This window comes from Myxine glutinosa, chromosome 3 (assembly GCF_964187855.1).
Source record: "Myxine glutinosa chromosome 3, kmMyxGlut1.1, whole genome shotgun sequence".
Classification (NCBI taxonomy): domain Eukaryota; kingdom Metazoa; phylum Chordata; class Myxini; order Myxiniformes; family Myxinidae; genus Myxine; species Myxine glutinosa.
Window position 1 is genome coordinate 169,849,709 of NC_136263.1, and position 23,297 is coordinate 169,873,005.

Consider the following 23,297-nt stretch of genomic DNA (forward strand, 5'->3'; position numbering starts at 1 on the left):
TAAAAATAACCTGGACAACTCTTAAGAAAGTGAAATCTTCATCTTGCAGTGACTGAAAACATGCATCTGCAACAACCTTTGAAAATAACCTGGACAATTCTTACCAAAGTGAAATCTTCATCTTGCAGTGATTGAAAACATGCATCTGCAACAGCCTTTAAAAATAACCTGGACAATTCTTACCAAAGTGAAATCTTCATCTTACAGTGACTGAAAACATGCATCTGTAACAACCTTTAAAAATAACCTGGACAATTCTTACCAAAGTGAAATGTTCATCCTGCAGTGACTGAAAACATTCATCTGTAACAACCTTTAAAAATAACCTGGACAATTCTTACCAATGTGAAATCTCATCTTGCATTGATTGAAAACATGCATCTGTAACAACCTTTAAATATAACCTGGACAATTCTTACCAAAGTGAAATCTTCAACTTGCAGTAACTGAAAACATGCATCTGTAACAACCTTTAAAAATAACCTGGACAATTCTTACCAAAGTGAAATCTTCATCTTACATTGACTGAAAACATGCATCTGTAACAACCTTTAAAAATAACCTGGACAATTCTTACCAAAGTGAAATCTTCATCTTGCAGTGACTGAAAACATGCATCTGTAACAACCTTTAAAAATAACCTGGACAATTCTTACCAAAGTGAAATCTTCATCTTGCAGTGACTGAAAACATGCATCTGTAACAACCTTTAAAAATAACTTGGACAATTCTTACCAAAGAGAAATCTTCATCTTGCAGTGACTGAAAACGTGCATCTGTAACAACCTTTAAAAATAACCTGGACAATTCTTACCAAAGTGAAATCTTCATCTTACATTGACTGAAAACATGCATCTGTAACAACCTTTAAATATAACCTGGACAATTCTTACCAAAGTGAAATCTTCAACTTGCAGTGACTGAAAACATGCATCTGTAACAACCTTTAAAAATAACCTGGACAATTCTTACCAAAGTGAAATCTTCATCTTACATTGACTGAAAACATGCATCTGTAACAACCTTTAAAAATAACCTGGACAATTCTTACCAAAGTGAAATCTTCAACTTGCAGTGTCTGAAAACATTCATCTGTAACAACCTTTAAAAATAACGTGGACAATTCTTACCAAAGTGAAATCTTCATCTTGCAGTGACTGAAAACATGCATCTGTAACAACCTTTAAAAATAACCTGGACAATTCTTACCAAAGTGAAATCTTCATCTTGCAGTGACTGAAAATGTGCATCTGTAACAACCTTTAAAAATAACCTGGACAATTCTTACCAAAGTGAAATCTTCATCTTGCAGTGACTGAAAACATGCATCTGTAACAACCGTTAAAAATAACCTGGACAATTCTTACCAAAGTGAAATCTTCATCTTGCAGTGACTGAAAACAATCATCTGTAACATCCTTTAAAAATAACCTGGACAATTCTTACCAAAGTGAAATCTTCATCCTGCAGTGACTGAAAACATGCATCTGTAACAACCTTTAAAAATAACCTGTACAATTCTTACCAAAGTGAAATCTTCACCTTGCAGTGACTGAAAACATTAATCTGTAACATCCTTTAAAAATAACCTGGACAATTCTTACCAAAGTGAAATCTTCATCTTGCAGTGACTGAAAACATGCATCTGTAACAACCTTTAAAAATAACCTGGACAATTCTTACCAAAGTGAAATCTTCATCCTGCAGTGATTGAAAACATTAATCTGTAACAACCTTTAAAAATAAACTGGACAATTCTTACCAATGTGAAATCTCATCTTGCATTGATTGAAAACATGCATCTGTAACAACCTTTAAATATAACCTGGACAATTCTTACCAAAGTGAAATCTTCAACTTGCAGTAACTGAAAACATGCATCTGTAACAACCTTTAAAAATAACCTGGACAATTCTTACCAAAGTGAAATCTTCATCTTACATTGACTGAAAACATGCATCTGTAACAACCTTTAAAAATAACCTGGACAATTCTTACCAAAGTGAAATCTTCAACTTGCAGTGACTGAAAACATTCATCTGTAACAACCTTTAAAAATAACCTGGACAATTCTTACCAAAGTGAAATCTTCATCTTGCAGTGACTGAAAACATGCATCTGTAACAACAGTAGTGTATATATGTTGCTTCTGGGACACTCTCATTTTCCCATTGACTTACATGTTAATTTTTCCCCTCCCTCATTGCCCCTAAACACCGCTATTTCTCTCACCCTGTTCTTTACGAACCATCTAACCTTTTGACATGTTATCCTTATTCATTAGACCACTTAAACAATGGTCCTTCTGTGTGAACCTGTGATCCTTCTGACCTTATGGACCTTTTAACCTTTTACTCTTAATATCATCTGGTGAATCATCTTTGACCCACTCAAACAACGACCCTACAAATATTTGTTTATGTGTGGGAAATAATTTAATTCTCCTACAACTCTCCTCACCGTCTAATACATTTAACAAAAAATATGTTTGAGTTTGGTTCTTTCTCAAGATATTTGAACTGAGCTAAAATAAAATGATAAACCTCCCTCAATGTTATTGTCTGAGCGCCTGCAGTGCCGCCCACTTTTTGGTAAGCTCCGCCCACTTTTGGTAAGCTCCGCCCATATTTTACTATGCCCGCCCACTTTTGCTAAGCCCCGCCCACTTCTGCTAAGCCCCACCTACTTTGTTAAGTCCCACCCACTTTATAAACTCTTCAGCATTGTATCATTTCCAGGTAATACATTACATCATTTTCAGGGAATTTCCATCACATCATTTCCAGTTAAGACACGCCCAGGTTTGCCCAGGGAATTTCCACAGGAAATGACACACACCCAGCCCTTCTTATAAAAGGCACCGACCACACAGGCTTTTTCAAACACGCTTTCTGCTTCACTTGAGAATGGACTACTATGCCGAAATGGAATGGGATAACTTTGCTATTCCTTGGAGTCCTACTACCTGTGTAGAACTCAACCTTCAGATTGATGAACTGGACTCGAACCTCTTATCAATGGAGGTAAGTTTGTTTATTTATTTATTTATTTATTTAATTAATTATTTATTTATTTATTTATTTTTTTTTTTTTAGATGAGACTCGTGTAAGAGTTAACAAAGTTTATTTTAATATTCATAGAGCTTGATTTATACAAATAAAAATATTGTATTAAATTAATACATTGTTATTTTCTTTCACAGGAAATTGTATCTGAGATACGAAATGAAAATTCTGCTTTTAACACAACTTGGGATGAAGTTATTTTTTTGTTTGAAGACTTTTTGAACAACCAAGACCCCCAGAACGAGTTCTACCTTGATGTTCCAGCCAAAGAGTTATACCTTGTAGATCCACAAAATCCTGAAAAAGAGTTTTACCATGATGATACTTGTTGTGAGTTATCAAAACAAAACCCACTGAACAAGTTCTACCTTGATGAGTCAGAATACAAGTCATACATTGGAGACCCACAAATTTCTGAAAATTGGGAAACGGGAATTCTCCCTGATGGTCCGCAGTTATACTATGTGAGACACATCATAGAAACCCTAAAAAATTGGGCAAGGAGAGTTCTCCCTGATGGTCCGCAGTTATACTATGTGAGACACATCATAGAAACCCTAAAAAATTGGGAAAGGGAAGTTTTCCCTGATGGTCCGCAGTTATACTATGTGAGACTTATCACGGAAACCCCCAATATTTCTGAAAATTGTGGTTCTACCTTGGAGACTTGGAAAGATGGTTATATTTTTGGAGACTCGGAATGGGGGTTTTGTTTTGATGACTCGGAATGTGATACCTATCTTGGAGGCTCAACAGGAATGTGGTTATACCTTGGGAACTTGGAAAGTTGGTTTTATTTTGGAGACTCTACCTGTGGGGTCCATCTTGGAGACTCTTTGCATTCTAAAGCAATGAACAATGTTCTTTGTTTAATGACGCTTGATTTAAGCAATATCAAGAAAGTTCGAGGAAGAAAATGCTGGAAAATTCTTTCTTCCCATTTCTACTTCTTCAAACTTGAAAGCCTTGAAAGACAGAATTGGAAGAAGAGGAGGAAAAAAAAATGAAATACGTATTTAAAAAAGAAGAAAAAAAAAAGATTATGTTCGGGTTAGGGTGGGATTTTGAATGTGAGGGTTAGGGATGGGGTTGGGTTAGGGATGGGGTTGGGTTAGGGTGGGATTTTGAATGTGAGGGTTAGGGTTGGGCTTGGGTTAGGGATGGGGTTGGGTTATGGATGGGATTTTGAATGTGAGGGTTAGGGATGGGTTGGGTTAGGGATGGGGTTGGGGATGAGGTTGGGTTAGGGATGGGGTTGGGTTGGGGATGGGGTTGGGTTAGGGATGGGGTTGGGTTAGGGGTGGGGTTGGGTTAGGGATGGGGTTGGGTTAGGGATGGGGCTGGGTTAGGGATGGGGTTGGGTTAGGGATGGGTTTGGGTTAGAGATGGGTTTGGGTTAGGGATGGGGTTGGGTTAGGGATGGGGTTGGGTTAGGGTTTGTATATTATTATGACTCACTCACACATACACACACACACAAAGGTTAAGCCCCAACTGAAAAGTTGTGGGATTCTGTGTTTGGGGTTCACAGATTTAAAAACGTATCCCCATTATACACACACAAAAGTTAAGCCCAAACTAAAAAGTTGTGGGATTCTGTGTTTAGGGTTCACAGATTTAAAAACGTATCCCCATTACATTTTATTTATTTATTTATTATTTTCAAGGGTATTATCTGCTTACTTGTGTTTTTTGTAATTCTTGCGAGTAAAATGAACCCAAGATTTCTTCTCCATTTAAATCATATAATTTGTAGGTCCAAGGGACTGTATCCATTACATCAATGATTTTAAATAATTCACGAGTCCATTTTTGTGTATAACCTTTCTCAAAATGACTTTTCCATTTGTATATTCTCACAATATCACCAACTTTAAACTTGGGCTTTCTCAAATTAATCTCCTTTTCATATTCTAATTTTGTAAATGTTTCCGATGGTTTTGATTTTGTTGATGAATGAACTGTATTGTAACGGTTTTGAGAAGTGTAACGAATTTGAGAAGTGTAACGGTTTCTTTGAGAAGTGTAACAATTTTGGAGGAAGTGTAACGAATGTGAAAACGTTACAATGTGAACGTTACAAAAGTATGGTAAACACCCTGGTAATGTAAATAATGGTCGCAGCCGTCCTCCTAGTTAATTCCATGAAACTTACACGCAGGTCACGATAGATCTTTTTAAATAGTTTATTTCCTTATTCTATGTAGGTTAAATATGTGTTTCCCACTAGATTGACTTTGCATTGTATCAAACAAAATAAGCGTAGGCCCTTCCAATTTCCCCAAATCATCTCCGCTCTCCAAAGTTCCTTTCAAAAGGGTGCGAGTTGTGTTCAATCCCGCAAGCCGCCATTGCCCATGTGCTAATCTCGGAGAAGAAAGGCGTGTCTCCACCTCGTCATAGAGGGGAGGAGTGAGCCAGAGGGTCGCATGTCCAATCAGCACCGCGGTGAGCGACCCGGTAGGCGTGCCCTCGCAGCCGGCGGCTTGATTCCACCCCAAGTTATAAAAGCGACTGTAAGGGACTGCTTTACCAGATGACCTGGGAGAGGAGCGAAGAGGCAGCACCAAGAGGAGCGGTGAGATGCGAAATGCTCCAAGCCAAAGAGGAGAGGTACTCGGAAAGGAAACCAGCTTTGGAGAGACGCGCTGAAAGGAGGGAGACGGCTCCACCACAAGGAGAGGAGCAGGTGTGCCCGAGCCAGCGCGTGACGTCTAAAGCATCGGCAGCGGATACGCGACGAAGGGTTTTCCCGCCAAAAACCGCGAGGAATTGAGAGCTGCTGCCTCCGACCCTCCTCCCTCTCCAGCAATCCACCTCAAGCCCTACCTGCCTGCAATATCCCCCGAGTAAGTGTGAACGTCGTCTGTCCTACTCGTTGTCTTGGGGTTAAGTAAAATGAATAGTGTAAGTTAACGATTCGCTGTGTGACTGCTTCTTCCATCCATTGCTTGTGTGTGTATAATAAATCTGTTCTTCCTCCGTACTCTGTCTTCTTCTCTTTTCATTCTCTTTCGGTCGCTTTAGAGGTTTCCCGATTGAATATCTGCGGTGCGATCTGGTCAACGTCGGGTGGAATCGGGTTCTAATCGGGGAGTAACTGTTCGGACGCGGTAATACCAACCGCTCGGTAAAATAACATCTAAAACCGCGTCTGTAACAGTATTATTGTAATTATCTACAATATCCTGAATTAAATACACCCATTTTTGAGAACCGAGTTGTGTGAATTTTTAATATAGTCTCTCTTTCAAAGTGCGATTAAAACGCTCAATAACAACTGCTTTTCCTTCATTAAATGTGCTGTATAATTTAATACCCTCCCCTTTAAGAAATTTCATAAATATTTTGTTATAGAACTCTGTTCCCTCATCGGTCCATAACTTTTTTGGTTTCCTTTTATCCCTATCAAATATTAGCTTAAAGGCTAACATTAAAGTATTACCTCTCTTGTTTTTCAACGGAACAACCCAGGCAAATCTACTCCTCAAATCAATAACGGTTAAAGCATACCTGTATCCCCTGTCATTATTCAATTCAATTAAATCAGCGGACCATATGTGGTCGGTGTATTTAGAATAAACTTTCCTTCTTTTAAACTTTGTGATTATAGGATTGTGTAATTCATTAGCCAAAAGCTCCTCAGTCTTGATAACATCATTGGAGTCTAATAGTTTTTTTAGGGTGAATAACCAAGACCAAGTTTCAATTTGACACTTATCATTTTTTTAACAATAAACCTATCAACTTTCTCTCTCAATGTAGGATTTTGTATCAAAGACAAATTATATAACATTTCTCTGTCTGCTTCATGTTTTTCATCCAATGTAGCGGTTTTCCCATAAGCAATATCATGCTTCATACACACTTCATCAACCCTATTTAAAGGTTTAGACCAAGATTTAGGATTGTCAGCCTCATCTAATCTTTTATCTAGGTTTGTTCCAGGACCACAGAACGAATATCCAGGTAGATGTAATTCCCCTGGAATTCCAGTTGTTGTAAATTTACTTCCTGAGAGAAACCTTTGTATGTCTCCTCCTCTTTTAGGAGAGATGAATTGGCACTTTTTAGAGCCACACACTTGACATATTCCTTTTTGATAAACTCTATTATTTTTAGCTTTAACATAAGAGATATTTTTAGATTTAGTTTTCTTTTTACATTTGAGACAATAACTCATATTTATTTATCAGAAAAATTCCGACAGAGGATCAAAACCTTTTTGGTTTTCAACATATACATTTCTATCTTAATTTTTAAAACATAAAGAATCCTAAGGAATGCCTTCACTCTCTCCTCCATTTATTTACAAATAAAACTAACGAGAGTCAATAACACCAACATCATCAACCACATAATCTTTTCCTTCTTCTTCTTCTTCACCACTTTCTCGTTTAAATCTCCTCCCTGAAAGTGAAGACATTGACGCCGTTATTCTTGAAAATAATATTTCCATTAGACTTTTCATTTCTTTATTTTCCTCCTCAGTGCGTTGAGTTTGATTTATTTGCTGTAATACCTTCAATCTTTTATTAATCTCACTGATTTCCATCTTTTTATATTTTTCCTCCCTCTCTCTTTGCTCCCTCTCCTCCTTCTCTCTTTTCTCCCTTTCCTCCCTCTCCTCCTTCTCTCTTTTCTCCCTTTCCTCCCTCTCCTTTTTTTCCCTTTCCTCCTTCTCCTTTTTCTCCCTCTCTTCCTTCTCTCTTTTCTCCCTTTCCTCCCTCTCCTTTTTCTCCCTCTCCTCCTTCTCCTTTTTCTCCCTCTCCTTTTTCTCCCTTTCCTCCTTCTCCTTTTTCTCCCTTTCCTCCTTCTTCTTTTTCTCCCTTTCCTCCTTCTCCTCCTTCTCTCTTTCCTCCTTCTCTTCTTTAACTCCTTCCTCATCCCTTGCTACCCTTGAGCTTGAGCCCCAAAGAATATTATACATATACTCATCTGGATTTTGAGATATTCTTGTATCTATAATTATTTTTCTCATAATAGGATACCAATAAGATTTGTTGACGATTTCTAAAAGAGTTTTATATTTCATAACTTTGAGAAGTTCATTTTTATTTAATATTTTAAACAAGTCTCTATTTGTGGGTTTAACAATATCAGTATAAGGCCAGTTTTTAATGACAAAATTCCCATGTATATGCTCCAAATCATAAGGTATGTAATACCGAGCACCCTTTTCTTGTAGGTATCCTTGAATACAAAAATTATAATTCTCTTGTAGTCTTCTTCCTGCCATTTATGTATCAGAAATATATGTGAGATTAATATTATGACAGGTAATACCACCCCATCTTCCCACTACCAAATTGGTTTGTATTCCTTGGCTTTCTATCCTTATCTCATGACCTTCCTTCTTTGTCATGCTAACCATCGCTATACTATCATATATTTTTCTTTTCTTAAAACCATGTATTTGTTGTTTATTAATTGTACTTCCACATAAATCCTTATCTTCACCAAGTGGATAATATTCTTCTTTACGAGACTGATTTAAATCATGTAGGTCTTCTATGTTTATTGAAAAAGACCAATTATACCCTAAATCAGGCATATCATACCCCCAATTATTAATTCGCATATTCACTATATGTCCTTCTTTATAAAATTCAATTGTAAGCAGGTAGTTAAATTCAATGAGGAAAGGTGTATGGTCAGTATAACCAGGTGTTGTGGTTGTAAATTTTACTTGTTTAACAAAACGTGCTGTTTTCTTTAAATATATATATTGTGATAAATCACTTAATCTAATTAAGTCATTCGCATCTGTAGGGTTTGGATAATTGATGAATTTATAAGTATTCTTCATATTAATATTTTTACTTACACTATATTTTTGTCGTTCAGCCTGTGCCTTTGTATAATAATTTGATAAATCAATATCCTGAGAGGATTTTCCAAAGATAGAACCATCTTTTCGAACATAAATCATTTATATTAGATTAAAAATGATATCATAAAAATTTTCATTATTGTTGAGTTGAAATAATACATATAAACATAATTGACCACAACATTTAGAATTAATTACTTGAACTTGAAATGTTTGATAAACACCATTCTGTAAGAATTGTATTACTTCAACAGGTGGTGGCATACCATAACTATCAAAATAATATTTATCCTGACTATTATGAATACAAACCCAATGAGAACCATTCTGTGTGTCTAAATTCATAATAATATTCTTTGTATTCTTATTTATATGTATTAATTCATCTCTCATACAAATAACCACATTATCAATTTTTAGTGTTTTACAATACTTAGCTAGTTCTATATTTGACGTTGTATTCTTTCCAAATTGTTTAAACCATTTATCCATTTATTTATGAGAAAGATACAATCCATTACCCCGTTTAGTTAGTTTAACACCTGCTTGAGCGATAGAGGAAAGCATATCTCCAACCAACAATCTAGCTTTATCAGGTAGACTTTCAAGTTTTTGAGCAAAATCTACAATTACACCACTTCCACTAATTTGTTTCTCCAACTCCTTGTTATGTCTTTCCAATTCTTTTTGAGCTTTTAGTTGTGCCTTCCTTTCGTTAGCAGTTTTTACCGCTGCTGAAATACCACCAGTCAATGCTCCCGCCGCACTTAAACCAGCAAATAAAGGAATTAGAAACGGGAGAAATCCTCCTCTTGACTCGTCTATTGAATATTTATTTAACATAGGTTTCGTCATTTTAATTTTAAGAGATCCAACATCATTTAGTGTTTTTACTTGTGTGTGTGTGAGTAAAACATCAATTCTTACAGCTCCTTTTCTTTGAATTGTATTAACATTAATAATACAAGGCTTTTGATTTTGAATACAAGATGTTAATTTATTAAGATTGATTTGATTAACATATACCCCAACCATTTATTTATGAGAAAAAACCTATGTGATATTAATCATAACACCATTATCTGTATTAATCTGTAATTCTGTTTCCTCCAAAAGCAAACAATATGCATTAACCTCTTCACTCTCCCCTCTTTCAATGTATAGAGAAGTATCCACTCGATTAGACTTTATAGTTTCCTTTTGAGAACTCAGGTCAATTGCGTAGATTGTATAAAGTTTTTGAAACGCAACCATATCCAAAATAGGATCATTATTACCATTACTTTCACACACCTTTTGGTAGGACTTGTAGGCTTCCGCATAATCATTTTTTTCCCAATCAATTTCCAATCTATCTCGCGGATAAAATGTGCCATCAAGAGAAACCCGAAGTTGTTTCACCTTAGCATTATCACTCAGCGCATTATTCTTATCAGTGCCTTCATCTCCATCTGGTTTCTTAAAAATGAGCCATAGGTATCGTGGCTTTCCTTGAAGAACACCTAAATTCCAAGTGTAGGTAGTGTGTTCCAGTTTAACGTGTTGACATCTTCTTTTAAGGTACTAGGGCATGCCCGTACTATATATATATCTAAAATTATATCCCCCCCCTCTATTTACATGAAATGGTTTGGTCCAAAGCGAACGGCTTGCGAGTACGGTGACAATCCCCCCCTCTATTTACATGAAATGGTTTGGTCCAAAGCGAACGGCTTGCGAGTACGGTGTTTTTTATCGGACCCGTGGAATTATAGATAGTAGTTTTAATTAGTTTTAAAACATAGTTTAACGCCAACATAGTTTGCCAACGTAAAATAAATGAATACGCTCTCAAATGTGCCGTCCGAGGCAGAGTCTGTTCGGCACGTTCGGCACACGTGATAGCTCGCTGCTCTCTGATTGGTTGAATCGTTTTTTGGACATAGCTCGGTAACTACTTGTCCGATTAATATGAAACCTTGAAAAGGCACATCCTCGGGTCCCCAGCAATATACCTGGCAAGTTTAAAGTATATCGGACCCGTGGCTGTCGAGAAACAGCGGTCACAGACATACATACATACATACATACATACATACATACATACATACACACAGAGATTACTGGAATTATAGATAGATGATACATTTAGTGGTTTCTTTGAGTTAAGTCTTCTATTTAACATCTCTTCCGTTTTAAGATTAGGAGTATATTCACTAATATACCAACACAAATCATTAATAACAAATTTATTATTATCACCAAAAGCATTTTGAGCCCCAAAAAGCAATCTATTTACATTATCATTCCTTTGTAGTTGAAATCTAATTTTAAGCCCATACAAAACTTTATCATAATCACAAAATCCAAATATACCTTTAAGAGGTACTGCTACGGTAAAACTAGTCTCTGCTTTTGTTTCATCATTATACATTGACTTCCTTTGACTATAACCGGGGTCAGCATTTGTTCCCGTTGACATATCAGGAATAAAACCTTCAACAGCTCCCTTACCCAATCTATCACTAAACGAATATAGTGTAAATTTCATCATTTCAGATGTAGCAGAGACATAATCAACCACTTCAACCTCTTGTGTTCCAATATACAGGCGGACACTGTCAAACATTTTCCAGAAGAAATCATTTACGAGTGTAGCATTAGTATTATTCGCAGCCTTAGTGAATTTAAATTTACACAGCAAGAAACTATCAGCTATATTCAAGTAAGTTTGTTGATTATTTATTTCAAAACTTTTTGTTCCGTTTGAATTCCAGTCTGTTCCTGTTATAGCATTTACCTTAAAATAGTCTTCCTTTTTAGTGGAGTTTGAAATGATAATCGTATCATCCAAATCATAGATACTATCAATCGCTTCCATACTTGTATTTATATAGCATTAAAATTGTTGAAACCCTGACCCAAGTATTTTAATGATTTTTTGTCGTTCTTGTGAAGATAGTTGAGTTTTACCTTTTTTTATTTCTTTGATTGCTTGTAATTTATGAGACTCCTTTTGAGCATCTTTTATACTCTTTATAGCACCCGCAACTGAACCCACGGCAGAAGCAGTTGAACCAATTAGGTCTTTATGTTTAAGGATGGTTGAACCAATACCCATTAGAGTATCAATTATCCCATCTCCTTTATTTCGAAATTGATGACCTACACCTCGTTGTCTCTTAGGTTTATAGTATCCTCTACCCACATACCTTGTATAGTATGGTGAAAGGTACATGCCCTCCCCTGTAATTATTTTATATTTTCCCAACTCATGTTTTCTCACAATAACCATTATTTATTTATTGAAAAACTTCACGTAGGTGAATTCTGATGGATATAATTTCATCATTAAAGGATATCATACGATTATCTTGGTCGGTTATCCTAAAATTTACTCTGTATATGGTTTTTCCTGACACAGGTAAATAGACAAGATTTTTTGGTTCCATATTAAATTTATAACCAATCGGGGTTGAGTATGCACTGAATGAAAATATTGTATTTGTTCTTATTCCATCGTTATAAGCACCATCAATCAAATCACAATGAATTAATACTGAATTTATACCGGAGGATATTTGGATAACATTATCACTGTAAAACGTCCCGTTATTTTCAATCTTTTTTGAAGAGAAACCCAATAGCTCTCTAAACGAATTTTCAATCGTGAAATCAACTTTATAATTATTTTTAAGTTTAATAGTTGATTTTGAAGTGTGTTTTTGAATATCTATTACAATATTTTTTGGTTCATCACCTTTTTCTTTCATAAGGCGAGAGACTTCTGAAGATATTTGAGAAATCACATAAGCTCCAGGTGAAACGGTTATAGTTTTATATCCACTTCCTGGATTATAACTAAACTTGTTGTTTTTCTCTGTGATATTAAACAAGGTATTATAAGTTTCCATCGACAATAAAGATGCCTCATATGAGGTAAGGGGGTCAAGTTGTAGTGGGTAAGGGAATGAAGCTGTGTAATCGCTCGTTGTGAAATTAAAACTAAGAATTGTGCTTCTCATCTTATTTAATATCTAATAAAATATCTTTGCATTGACATTTATTAATTATTTTCATATTCATCAACTGATCTAAAATGGCTGAGGATTCATTAAAACAATTGTTGTTTCCAGCCTTCTTACTACCTAACAACAATAATAGCCTATTAACTAATTGTGATGGGTCATTTGGAAGAAAACTAACACCCGAACCAAGCTTACTTAAAGCATCAATAATATGTTTCTCCTTCTCATTCTTCTTACTTTTACCAGCAACAGAAACTCCATAATCAAGTGCATTTAGCAACTCAATATATACCCTATCTTCCTCTCTTTCCATATCAAGTGGTTCCTCAAAATATTTTGAACCGCTGAATCCGGGGTTTGTTAGAAGAAACATTAATCTTGGAGTTAATTTAACATTTGGTTGAGTAGAACTCAAGAACATCAATTCATCATTAAATATCAATACCTTTTCTTTCACAAGATGGAACACTGCTGGTTCTTCTGTTGGAATGAGACCTGCTCTGGTTTTTGAATCTGCCAAATATTCATTGTTTTGAAGAGCTTCCACTACATAATTAGGGGGTTGATTTACCTCCTCAAGTTTCTGAAATAATTCTTCATCATTATATTCTAATTTTCCAAGTTCTTGTTTTGTTATCTGACTAAAATCTTTGAGCATTTGAAGTTTTTTCGGAGTAAATTCTACCGTGGGAACTGTAGGGTGTTGAGTTTTTAAAAGCAGTTAAAAAAATTTCTCTTGTTTTCTTTCAAAGGCTTCTTCACCAGTTAGTTTCTGTCTCCGTTTCTTCTTTATCTCTTCCTGTTGCTTTACAACTTTTGAAACCAACTCTTGATGTTCTTTAAACTTTCTTACTCTTTCTTCGGTATTCATTTTCTGTATTTATTTATTGAAAAATATCATTTAATGAATTGTAAAGGTCAATGGGAAAATTTTCCTTTTCTTTGTCATCTATCTATAATTCCACTAATCTCTGTGTGTATGTTTGTTTGTATGTTTGTCTGTGACCGCTGTTTCTCGACAACTACCGGTCCGATATACTTGAAACTTGCCAGGTATATTGCTGGGGACCCGAGGATGTGCCTTTTCAAGGTTTTAAATTAATCGCAGAAGTAGTTACCGAGCTATGTCCAAAAAACGATTCAACCAATCAGAGAGCAGCGAGCTATCACGTGTGCCAAACGTGGCGAACAGACTCTGCCTCGGATGGCACATTTGAGAGCGTATTCATTTATTTCCCGTCGGCAAACTATGTTGCCGTTAAACTATGTTTTAAAACTAATTAAAACTACTTTGCGATTCATCGTAACTGCGATTCGTAACTGCCGTTCGCTTTGGCTTTGCGAATGGACCAAACCATTTCATGTAAATAGAGGGGGGGGGGGGGGGTTGTCACCGTACTCGCAAGCCGTTCGCTTTGGACCAAACCATTTCATGTAAATAGAGGGGGGGGATATAATTTTAGATATAGATATAGTACGGGCATGCCCTAGTTATAGTAAATGTGTTGAAATAAATCCTTTTCTTTAAATATTTCATCCAATTCTTTATTGGTATTAATACGAGTTGTTATTTCTTCTTCACTAATACTTGTATCTCTGCTTTTCATACGTTTGTGTTGAGTCTCCTCATCGATATCAAAACCGAATGATAAAATCTTAGCTCCATCACCACACAATTGTTTAATAATTTGTCTCATTCCTTCAGGATTAGTTTCTAAAATCCCAAGACCATTAGATTTTACTTTATTTAACTCACTCTTACAATGTGAATATTTTGTAGAACCAAGAGAGACCTCCTCAAATATTTGACCTTCGTTCCTCAATCGCATATGTTCCTCCATTGAAATGTAGTAATAATCTTTCCCTTCTACTTCTCCTGGTCGCTTTGCTCTGGTTGTAGTACTCACAAAACGAATCATAGGGTGTTTTTAAAAAAAACTTACAATCTTTTCATTTTTACTATTCAAGAGTTTAGATTTATGAAAGTTCTTTCCTGAAGCAGATTTACCCACAAGATTAATAATAATAGTTATCATTTATATATGTAATTATGTTTAAAATAAAAATACATCCTTTAATATCTCATCTTGTTTCACAACAATATATTTATATTTTTCAATCGTGTGTTTCAAATAATTTTCAAATTCTTTTTTACTACATAACGTAGAGCAATTATCTCTCCAAAAATTATTTACATCTATTGAATTTAACTTAAATAAAATAAAAGTATTGGCATTGTTTCTTATTGAGCGTCGAGGGAGTTGAAAATATGATTGACTAAGATATTGTTACAGACGCGGTTGTGGATGTTGGTTTACCGAGCGGTTTGGTATGACCGCGTCTGCACAGTTTACCCGATTATACTCGAACGTTGGCCGAGTCGCGCTATGCTAAATCAATTACGGAAAGGACACAACGGCTGGATTAAATGACACGACACCAGGGGTACAGTTCTCAAGACCTCCGGAGGAGGTTATAATAGTTCGGAGCGTTAGATTACAAGGACAAGAGAGACAGCATAGGAAGGTAGGCACTTAATCACGGTCTTATAGTAACCCCGACAGACCACAGATAAACAGGACAAGACTGACTCACACGGGGATTGATGGCAAGGAAGGGCAGGTAGTCGAGGCTCAAGGTGCACCTTGGCGCAGGGGCAGAATCGACCCGGTCCGGTCCAGAGATGCGGGAGGTCTCGTCGCGCTGGAGGTGGCGTCTGTTTCTCCTTCATGGCTGAGGCGCATCTGACGTCACGTCCGGTCAGTCGCTGCGTATATCCGGCGGGGAGTGACACGCCCTTGGCTCATTAGCTCCGCCCCAGATGGAATCGGCCCGTTGCTTCTTATTGGGTGCTGGGGGTTACCGGGCTCCGCCCTTGACGAGGGGCCGACAGTCAGCCCCTTCGTGGTAACCCCGCCGGAGCACATGGGCATGGCGGCTAACCAAGCCGGAGTGAGGACGCACACTCCCCGCGCGCCGTTGTTGTAGTTGTTGTTTCATGGGGAAGATGGGAGGAGGTATGGGGAGGTCCTAAACTCACTACTGGTGCCATACAATCACATTCTGGTGCAACGAAGAGTCAGAATTAATGGAAACGAGTCCTTAACTGACATAGACTAAGAATAACTAGCAAGATGTCCGAAAGTTGTCTACGTGAGATGCGGTGGACCTGGGCACGACATTTAATGGGGGAAAAAGGGGAAGGTCGGTTCTACAGAGTGTTATTTACAGGCAATGGGACTAGGGAATGGGGGATTGGGGATAGTTGGGGGGTATTGGGGAAATAGGGGAATATTTACAAGCGGATATGGATGGAGGCCAAATCCCATATCCGCAACATTGCACCCTTCTCTACCCTCGGGGCGTACCGACCCGATAAATTTTTACCTACTTTAGTGTGGCACTCAGATGTAGTTCCCTCTACTATTAACTCTACCCTGAGTGCGACAGTTTTACAGATGTTCACAAATGAGTAAATATGTCCCCCTGCGACGTTGCACCCTTCTCCTCACAGAAACACACCCACAGGATAACCGAATCGCGGAAAGAATTCGCAAACTAAACATACAGCCGGTAGGGAGCATTATTTACAACTAGGGCATGCCCGTACAAAATTATATCCCCCCCCTCTATTTACATGAAATGGTTTGGTCCATTCGCAAAGCCAAAGCGGACGGCTTGCGAGTACGGTGACAACCCCCCCCCCCCCCCTCTATTTACATTAAATGGTTTGGTCCAAAGCGAACGGCTTGCGAGTACGGTGACAATCCCCCCCCTCTATTTACATGAAATGGTTTGGTCCAAAGCGAACGGCTTGCGAGTACGGTGACAATCCCCCCCCCCTCTATTTACATGCAATGGTTTGGTCCAAAGCGAACGGCTTGCGGAGTTTGGTAAAGAAATCGCCATAGCTCGGTAACTACTTGTCCGATTAATTTCAAACCTTGAAAAGGCACATCCTCGGGTCCCCAGCAATATACCTGGCAAGTTTCAAGTATATCGGACCGGTAGTTGTCGAGAAACAGCGGTCGCATACACACACACAGACACACACACACACAGAGATTACTGGAATTATAGATAGATACTACACTGATATTTACACTACGATCCAGGACCTGTTTTTGGAGGAACACATGCAGATGTTATGCATAGAGAGAGCACGCATGCCAGCATCGATACACCAACCCACGAGTGCTCTGTGGCCTTACGGCCTTTAATAATGTGCAGAGCACCCCTTCCAAGCACCAAAAGCACCACCCCATCATGTACAGTCAGCACCATCCGGTGCACCAATAAAGTGTCTATAAATCACCGGTGGTGTCGCAGCCGGCCGATGTTCTGCCGCTGGTCTTGCCTTCGTGTGGTGCACTTGGTGTTCTGGCTTCTTTAAAAATAAAGAAAGGCGCCAACCGCGTCCATTTCTTTATTGTGGCCGTCAGGGGGCCAACTATTAGTGGTTCACCTGTATGGCATAGGTGCCACGTTGACCCATAGGTCCATCCATGGGTGGTGCTTGCCCGCAAAAGAACTGCGGTCCATGGTGGGTGGCCACAAACATTGCGGTCCATATGGTGTATCGATCCCGGCAGCAAGCAGCGAAAGTGCAGGCCCACAACTGCGGAGCCAGCACCTCTCTCTCCTCTCTCTCTCTGCCCCAAAGCCAGATCCTCGGAGGTGGGAGACAAAAGAAGGAGACAAGTGAGTAAGGTGGTAAGGGCGCAAAAGTGCACGCAATACAAGATGATGCACACTGGGGGCACATGGGAACCAGGTGAGACAGGTACGTTCCTACCGTACGCCCCCCCCCCCCCCACCAGGTAACCTACATGGCCCCTCCCTTACCCCTTACTGTATCCACAAAACACAACACTACCCATAAACATCTATTTTACAAATCAACAAACGTCCCTACTGTCTTCCCCGTTCCTCCCATAAACCAAATTCGTCTTCTCTCCCTCCTAACGAAATCAAATTTGCCATTTTCAACTCTCATCAAAATTTGCCATCTCCAACTGAACATCAAAATTTGCCATTACCAATTCATCATCAGTCCCTCCTAAGGAGGGAGAGATGGAATCACCCCAATGTCTCATCCACGTCGTGATGCGTCTCACCAATCCACACAGCAATTCTCATTTCCTGCACACAGAACAAAGAAAACACAGGTGTGGAGTCATCATCATCACCACAGGTAAGTGGCTGCGTATGGTGCGACAGGTTCATCAATCCTAACTATTTCCTAAATGACTTTAACAACTTTACATTACCCGGGGTCTTTCCCTGCCAATCCATTGGCCAACTTACACTATGGGTTCTAAAAACCAATTCCCATTGACCAAACTGTGGTGCTTTTCAATTTGGGGTCTCACTCCCCCGATTCATCTCCCGGTGCCCTCGCACAATTTCTGGGCTGTGGCATGTACCTCTCCCAGCGGGTCTACCCACCTGCACACCTCCACCACTGCAGTTGCCTCCGAGCTTACCTGCTCCTTACCCTAACCTAACTACCTGGGGAAGGCCCTCTGGCGCTCTCCCCACTCGGTGCCCTCTCTGGCACTGGGCTACACGGGTCCGTCCTCCGGATCCTCGGGCCCCATCCACAACTCTACCGGCTCCCAGAGCCCACCTGCGGCCCCACCTGGCCGACATCCTCACAGTGGTGGAGTGCCCAAACCAACTACACACACTAACAGGCTACACGCCCAGCCATTTCCACAACACTAATGCACCCATCCACAATACCATTCTGCAACCGCACCACAAATGCCAATATCCAACCACAATTTACCTATACCCTCTACCTAACACTTACACTACCCGCCCCGGGTATCCGTGATGGGGGTCCACTCTTCCCCCATTCACACCTTCGCACCATGCACACCACTCCGTACCACTTACTCCAACTCTCTCCACACACCTGTACTTGCACACCTGTGCTCTCACACCTGGTGCCACCTGCACCCTTCTCTCCCCAAGCGCATTCGCGCTGATCCACAACACTCACTACTCATACACTGCTCCACACACCTGTCCAGTTCTCACACCTGTTCAATTCTCACACACACGGCATCATCTCAGCTAACTACTCCCTTCTGAAACTTGCGCTTCCCAGTCGTCCCTTTAAACTATTGCGCTCCCTCGTCATTATCATCCATACTAATCTACCTGCGTCCCCACTACAGGTATCAGTCACTAACTAAACTTAACGTCACCTAATGTCATCTTCGCTAGATCCCTATCAATATCCTAACCCACCCCGGCTAGTTTTCACTGCCATCAACCCCATAAGCTATTGCGCATTTGCCCCCACTTTGTGAGGGATGACAGAGTTGCCATCCCACCACATCGGGCATCTCCCACTACCAATTTTGCACATCAAATTTCAACAAATCAAAAATTTGCCAATCACTACTCATCATCTGCCAATCATTACTGCCAATCCCTTGCCAATCATCAAATTTCGTTTTTTTTCTAATTTCGGGGCCAAAACACTAACCTCATCACACAGTCTACTCACTAATGCCTCTCGGTGCGCCAATTCCTGTCCAAAGCCCGGCTTCGTAAAGCCGAGCAATGAATGCGGGTTGTTTGGTGCCAGCGGCTGGATACGTCCCGCATTCGGTGCAGGGAAGGAGGTTTACCCGGGCCGAGATCCCACGCACCTCCTCGGCACGGAGCCATCCCATGGCTCGATCTCGACCTGCCGGAATGCCTCAACAAAAAGTGGTCGCCATGACGACCCTTCCTATCGGGCTGCCCGCTCCGCCTAGTGGAGCACGGACGCGGCCGTTCAAAGCGAGGCCCAGCACGCACCGAGGGCCCGATTCGGCTAAAAGTCGCTCTAACCTCTAACCCGTTTAACGTCGATGCTTCACCTGCATGCTTACACCCCGCAGCCCGTTCCTTGCTCACACATCCAGCCGTTCCCATGCTCCTCGTACCTTTCCTTACACACCCAGGTACCCTCATTCCACTCACAGCCTTGGTCACACACCTGACCACCGAACACTTTGGCACACATTCGTTGGTCGCACACCTCACCAACACACCTCTTCGCGCCCCCTCCTCGGTCACCTCCTCTGTGACAATCACAGGTGTGCTCTCATTCGCACACCCAACCACGTGCCTCACTACCAATTCCAGCGTGCATTCCCACTCACACTCTACCATTCCAGGTGTGCATCCTTTCTCACCTGTCACAACCAACTCACGCTCCTTGTCACTCTCACTACTCTCACCTCCATTCTTGACAGCGCACTCACCCTTACTCTTGACAGCGCACTCTTTCCTCATGCACCCGTCCGTTACACACCTCTCTCGTGCACACTCTCCCGTCACACCCTCTGTAACACTCACCACAGGCGTGCATTCTTCCCTGCCTTTGACAGCGCACTCTTTCCCCATGCACCTGTCCGTCACACACCTTTCTCGCGCACACTCCTGCGCACACTCTCCCGTCACACCCTCTGTAACACTTACCACACCGCGCTTCCATGTGCTCCCTCGCACACGCGCTACGACCGACTCACTCTCGCCAGCACCCTCACTCCTTGGCACGCACTTTTTCCTCACACACCCCAGAGTCGGACTTTCTTGCACACCTCCTTTTTCGCACACCAGACCTGTCGCACACTTCACCAACGGCCTCTCACGAACACCCGGGTCCATCTCGACCCCAAAGCTTCTTAAATCCCCTGGCGCATCATACGCACGACCATATTGGTCACCACTTACACCGGGTCCTCTTCCTCTTCGCTTCTCCTCCATCACCTGCGAATCCCTCATCTGGTTAATGAGCACATCATCACGATCCGAACACAGACTTCGGACCAATTCTTTTATCTCCTCTTTTATCTCTTTCTTATCCCCTCTCCGTCGCTTCTTAATTTCGCTCACCCCTTCTTCCACTTCTTCTAATTTCTGCTTCACCTCTTTTATGTCCCGGTACGTCTCCTCAAGCTCGTCCTCCAAGGCTACCTTGACCGTTTCCATGTGCGTCCTCACCTGCCGGTCCTTCGTCTCCATTACCTCTATCACCTCGTCCAACCTCGTTGTCAGTCCCTCACGTACCATCTGACATTCCCTCTTCGTCGCTATCAAGTCATCTTTTAGTTCTTTCTGTGTCGCCTTTAACCCTCCTAATACCGCAGTGTTCCTTTGAACCTGCTCCGTTAGTCCTTTTTGTCCCTCCGTCAGCTGTTCCACCTCCTGCGTCAGGTCCTCTATGCCCCCTTGCAATTTTATAGTCCCCTTTCTCACCTCCTTCTCCATGTGCTCCTTACAGTGCCTCACCTCCTCGCGCACTCCTCCGACCTCCTCACTCACACCTCTTCTGATCTCTTCTCCCATCACTTGAATCTCCTGCCCAGATGCCACCCTCATCTGCTCCATTTCCTCCCTGTGAGCATCCAGTTTGGTTTCTACCCCCATTCTGACCCCCTCTATCCGCTGCTCCATTTGTTTAACTTCCCTTTCCGCTTGGTCCCTCATGTCCCTCAATTTGCCTTCCATACTGTTTTCTAACCCCTCTAACCCCTTTTGCATCCCTTCCATTTGATTCTCTTGAGCGGCCATTCTGTTTTCTACCCCCATTAACCCATTTCTCACCCCTTCTATCCCATTGTCTAACCCCTCTAATTTCTTGTCTAATCCCTCACCGGTACCCCTCGCTTCGTCCCTCATTACCCCCATTTGGCCCTCTAATCGCTCACTATCAGCCCTCATTTGCTCACTCTGAGCATCCATCCGGTTCCCCATTACCCCCATTTGGCCCTCCAATTGCTCACCCATTTGTTCCATAAGGGCCCTCATTTGCAGGAGGAAAAGGTTCGAATCCACCAGCGGCGCTACCACGGTCGCGGGCGTGGTCACCGTGGCCATGTGCGAGGCGCCATTTCGTGCGTCTGCTACCCTCACTGCTTCGCTCTCCTCTTGTCCCTCAATTTGGTCCTGGATCGACCCTGCCTCACTCTCTTCTACCGGAACCCAGCCGTCTTGGTCTGCCATAGCGCGACTTTCAAAATTCGGGTTTTTATTTTCGTAAAACAAAATCAAATTTCGCCGTTATAATTTCGAGCGCGTGAAACGCGCTCCGGATCGAATTCCACTTCCCAACACCAATTGTTACCCTAATGGTACAATTGGTGTTCCAAAATTTGGGCCTAACAAATTTAGTCCCAGGTCCGAATCCAACTCCTCGACACCAAATGTTACAGACGCGGTTGTGGATGTTGGTTTACCGAGCGGTTTCGTATGACCGCGTCTGCACAGTTTACCCGATTATACTCGAACGTTGGCCGAGTCGCGCTATGCTAAATCAATTATGGAAAGGACACAACGGCTGGATTAAATGACACGACACCAGGGGTACAGTTCTCAAGACCTCCGGAGGAGGTTATAATAGTTTGGAGCGTTAGATTACAAGGACAAGAGAGACAGCATAGGAAGGTAGGCACTTAATCACGGTCTTATAGTAACCCCGATAGACCACAGATAAACAGGACAAGACTGACTCACACGGGGATTGATGGCAAGGAAGGGCAGGTAGTCGAGGCTCAAGGTGCACCTTGGCGCAGGGGCAGAATCGACCCGGGCCGGTCCAGAGATGCGGGAGGTCTCGTCGCGCTGGAGGTGGCGTCTGTTTCTCCTTCGTGGCTGAGGCGCATCTGACGTCACGTCCGGTCAGTCGCTGCGTATATCCGGCGGGGAGTGACACGCCCTCGGCTCGTTAGCTCCGCCCCAGATGGAATCGGCCCGTTGCTTCTTATTGGGTGCTGGGGGTTACCGGGCTCCGCCCTTGACGAGGGGCCGACAGTCAGCCCCTTCGTGGTAACCCCGCTGGAGCACATGGGCATGGCGGCTAACCAAGCCGGAGTGAGGACGCACACTCCCCGCGCGCCGTTGTTGTAGTTGTTGTTTCATGGGGAAGATGGGAGGAGGTATGGGGAGGTCCTAAACTCACTACTGGTGCCATACAATCACATTCTGGTGCAACGAAGAGTCAGAATTAATGGAAACGAGTCCTTAACTGACATAGACTAAGAATAACTAGCAAGATGTCCGAAAGTTGTCTACGTGAGATGCGGTGGACCTGGGCACGACATTTAATGGGGGAAAAAGGGGAAGGTCGGTTCTACAGAGTGTTATTTACAGGCAATGGGACTAGGGAATGGGGGATTGGGGATAGTTGGGGGGTATTGGGGAAATAGGGGAATATTTACAAGCGGATATGGATGGAGGCCAAATCCCATATCCGCAACAATATATACAATTACAAGAAGAATGTCTCCCTCTTGTATAGTAGCTATCCATTACTGTTTGGTTTCTCTCATTAACACAATCATCAAAGATGACGAGGTTCTTTTTTGATTTATCTAAATCTTGAGGTG

General features: G+C 41.3%; 1 pseudogene; it reads left to right on the top strand.

The window, feature by feature from the left end:
* The first annotated feature begins 375 nt into the window (after positions 1-375).
* The window catches only part of LOC144891237 (uncharacterized), a 31,056-nt pseudogene continuing 8,134 nt past the window's right edge, over positions 376-23,297 (top strand).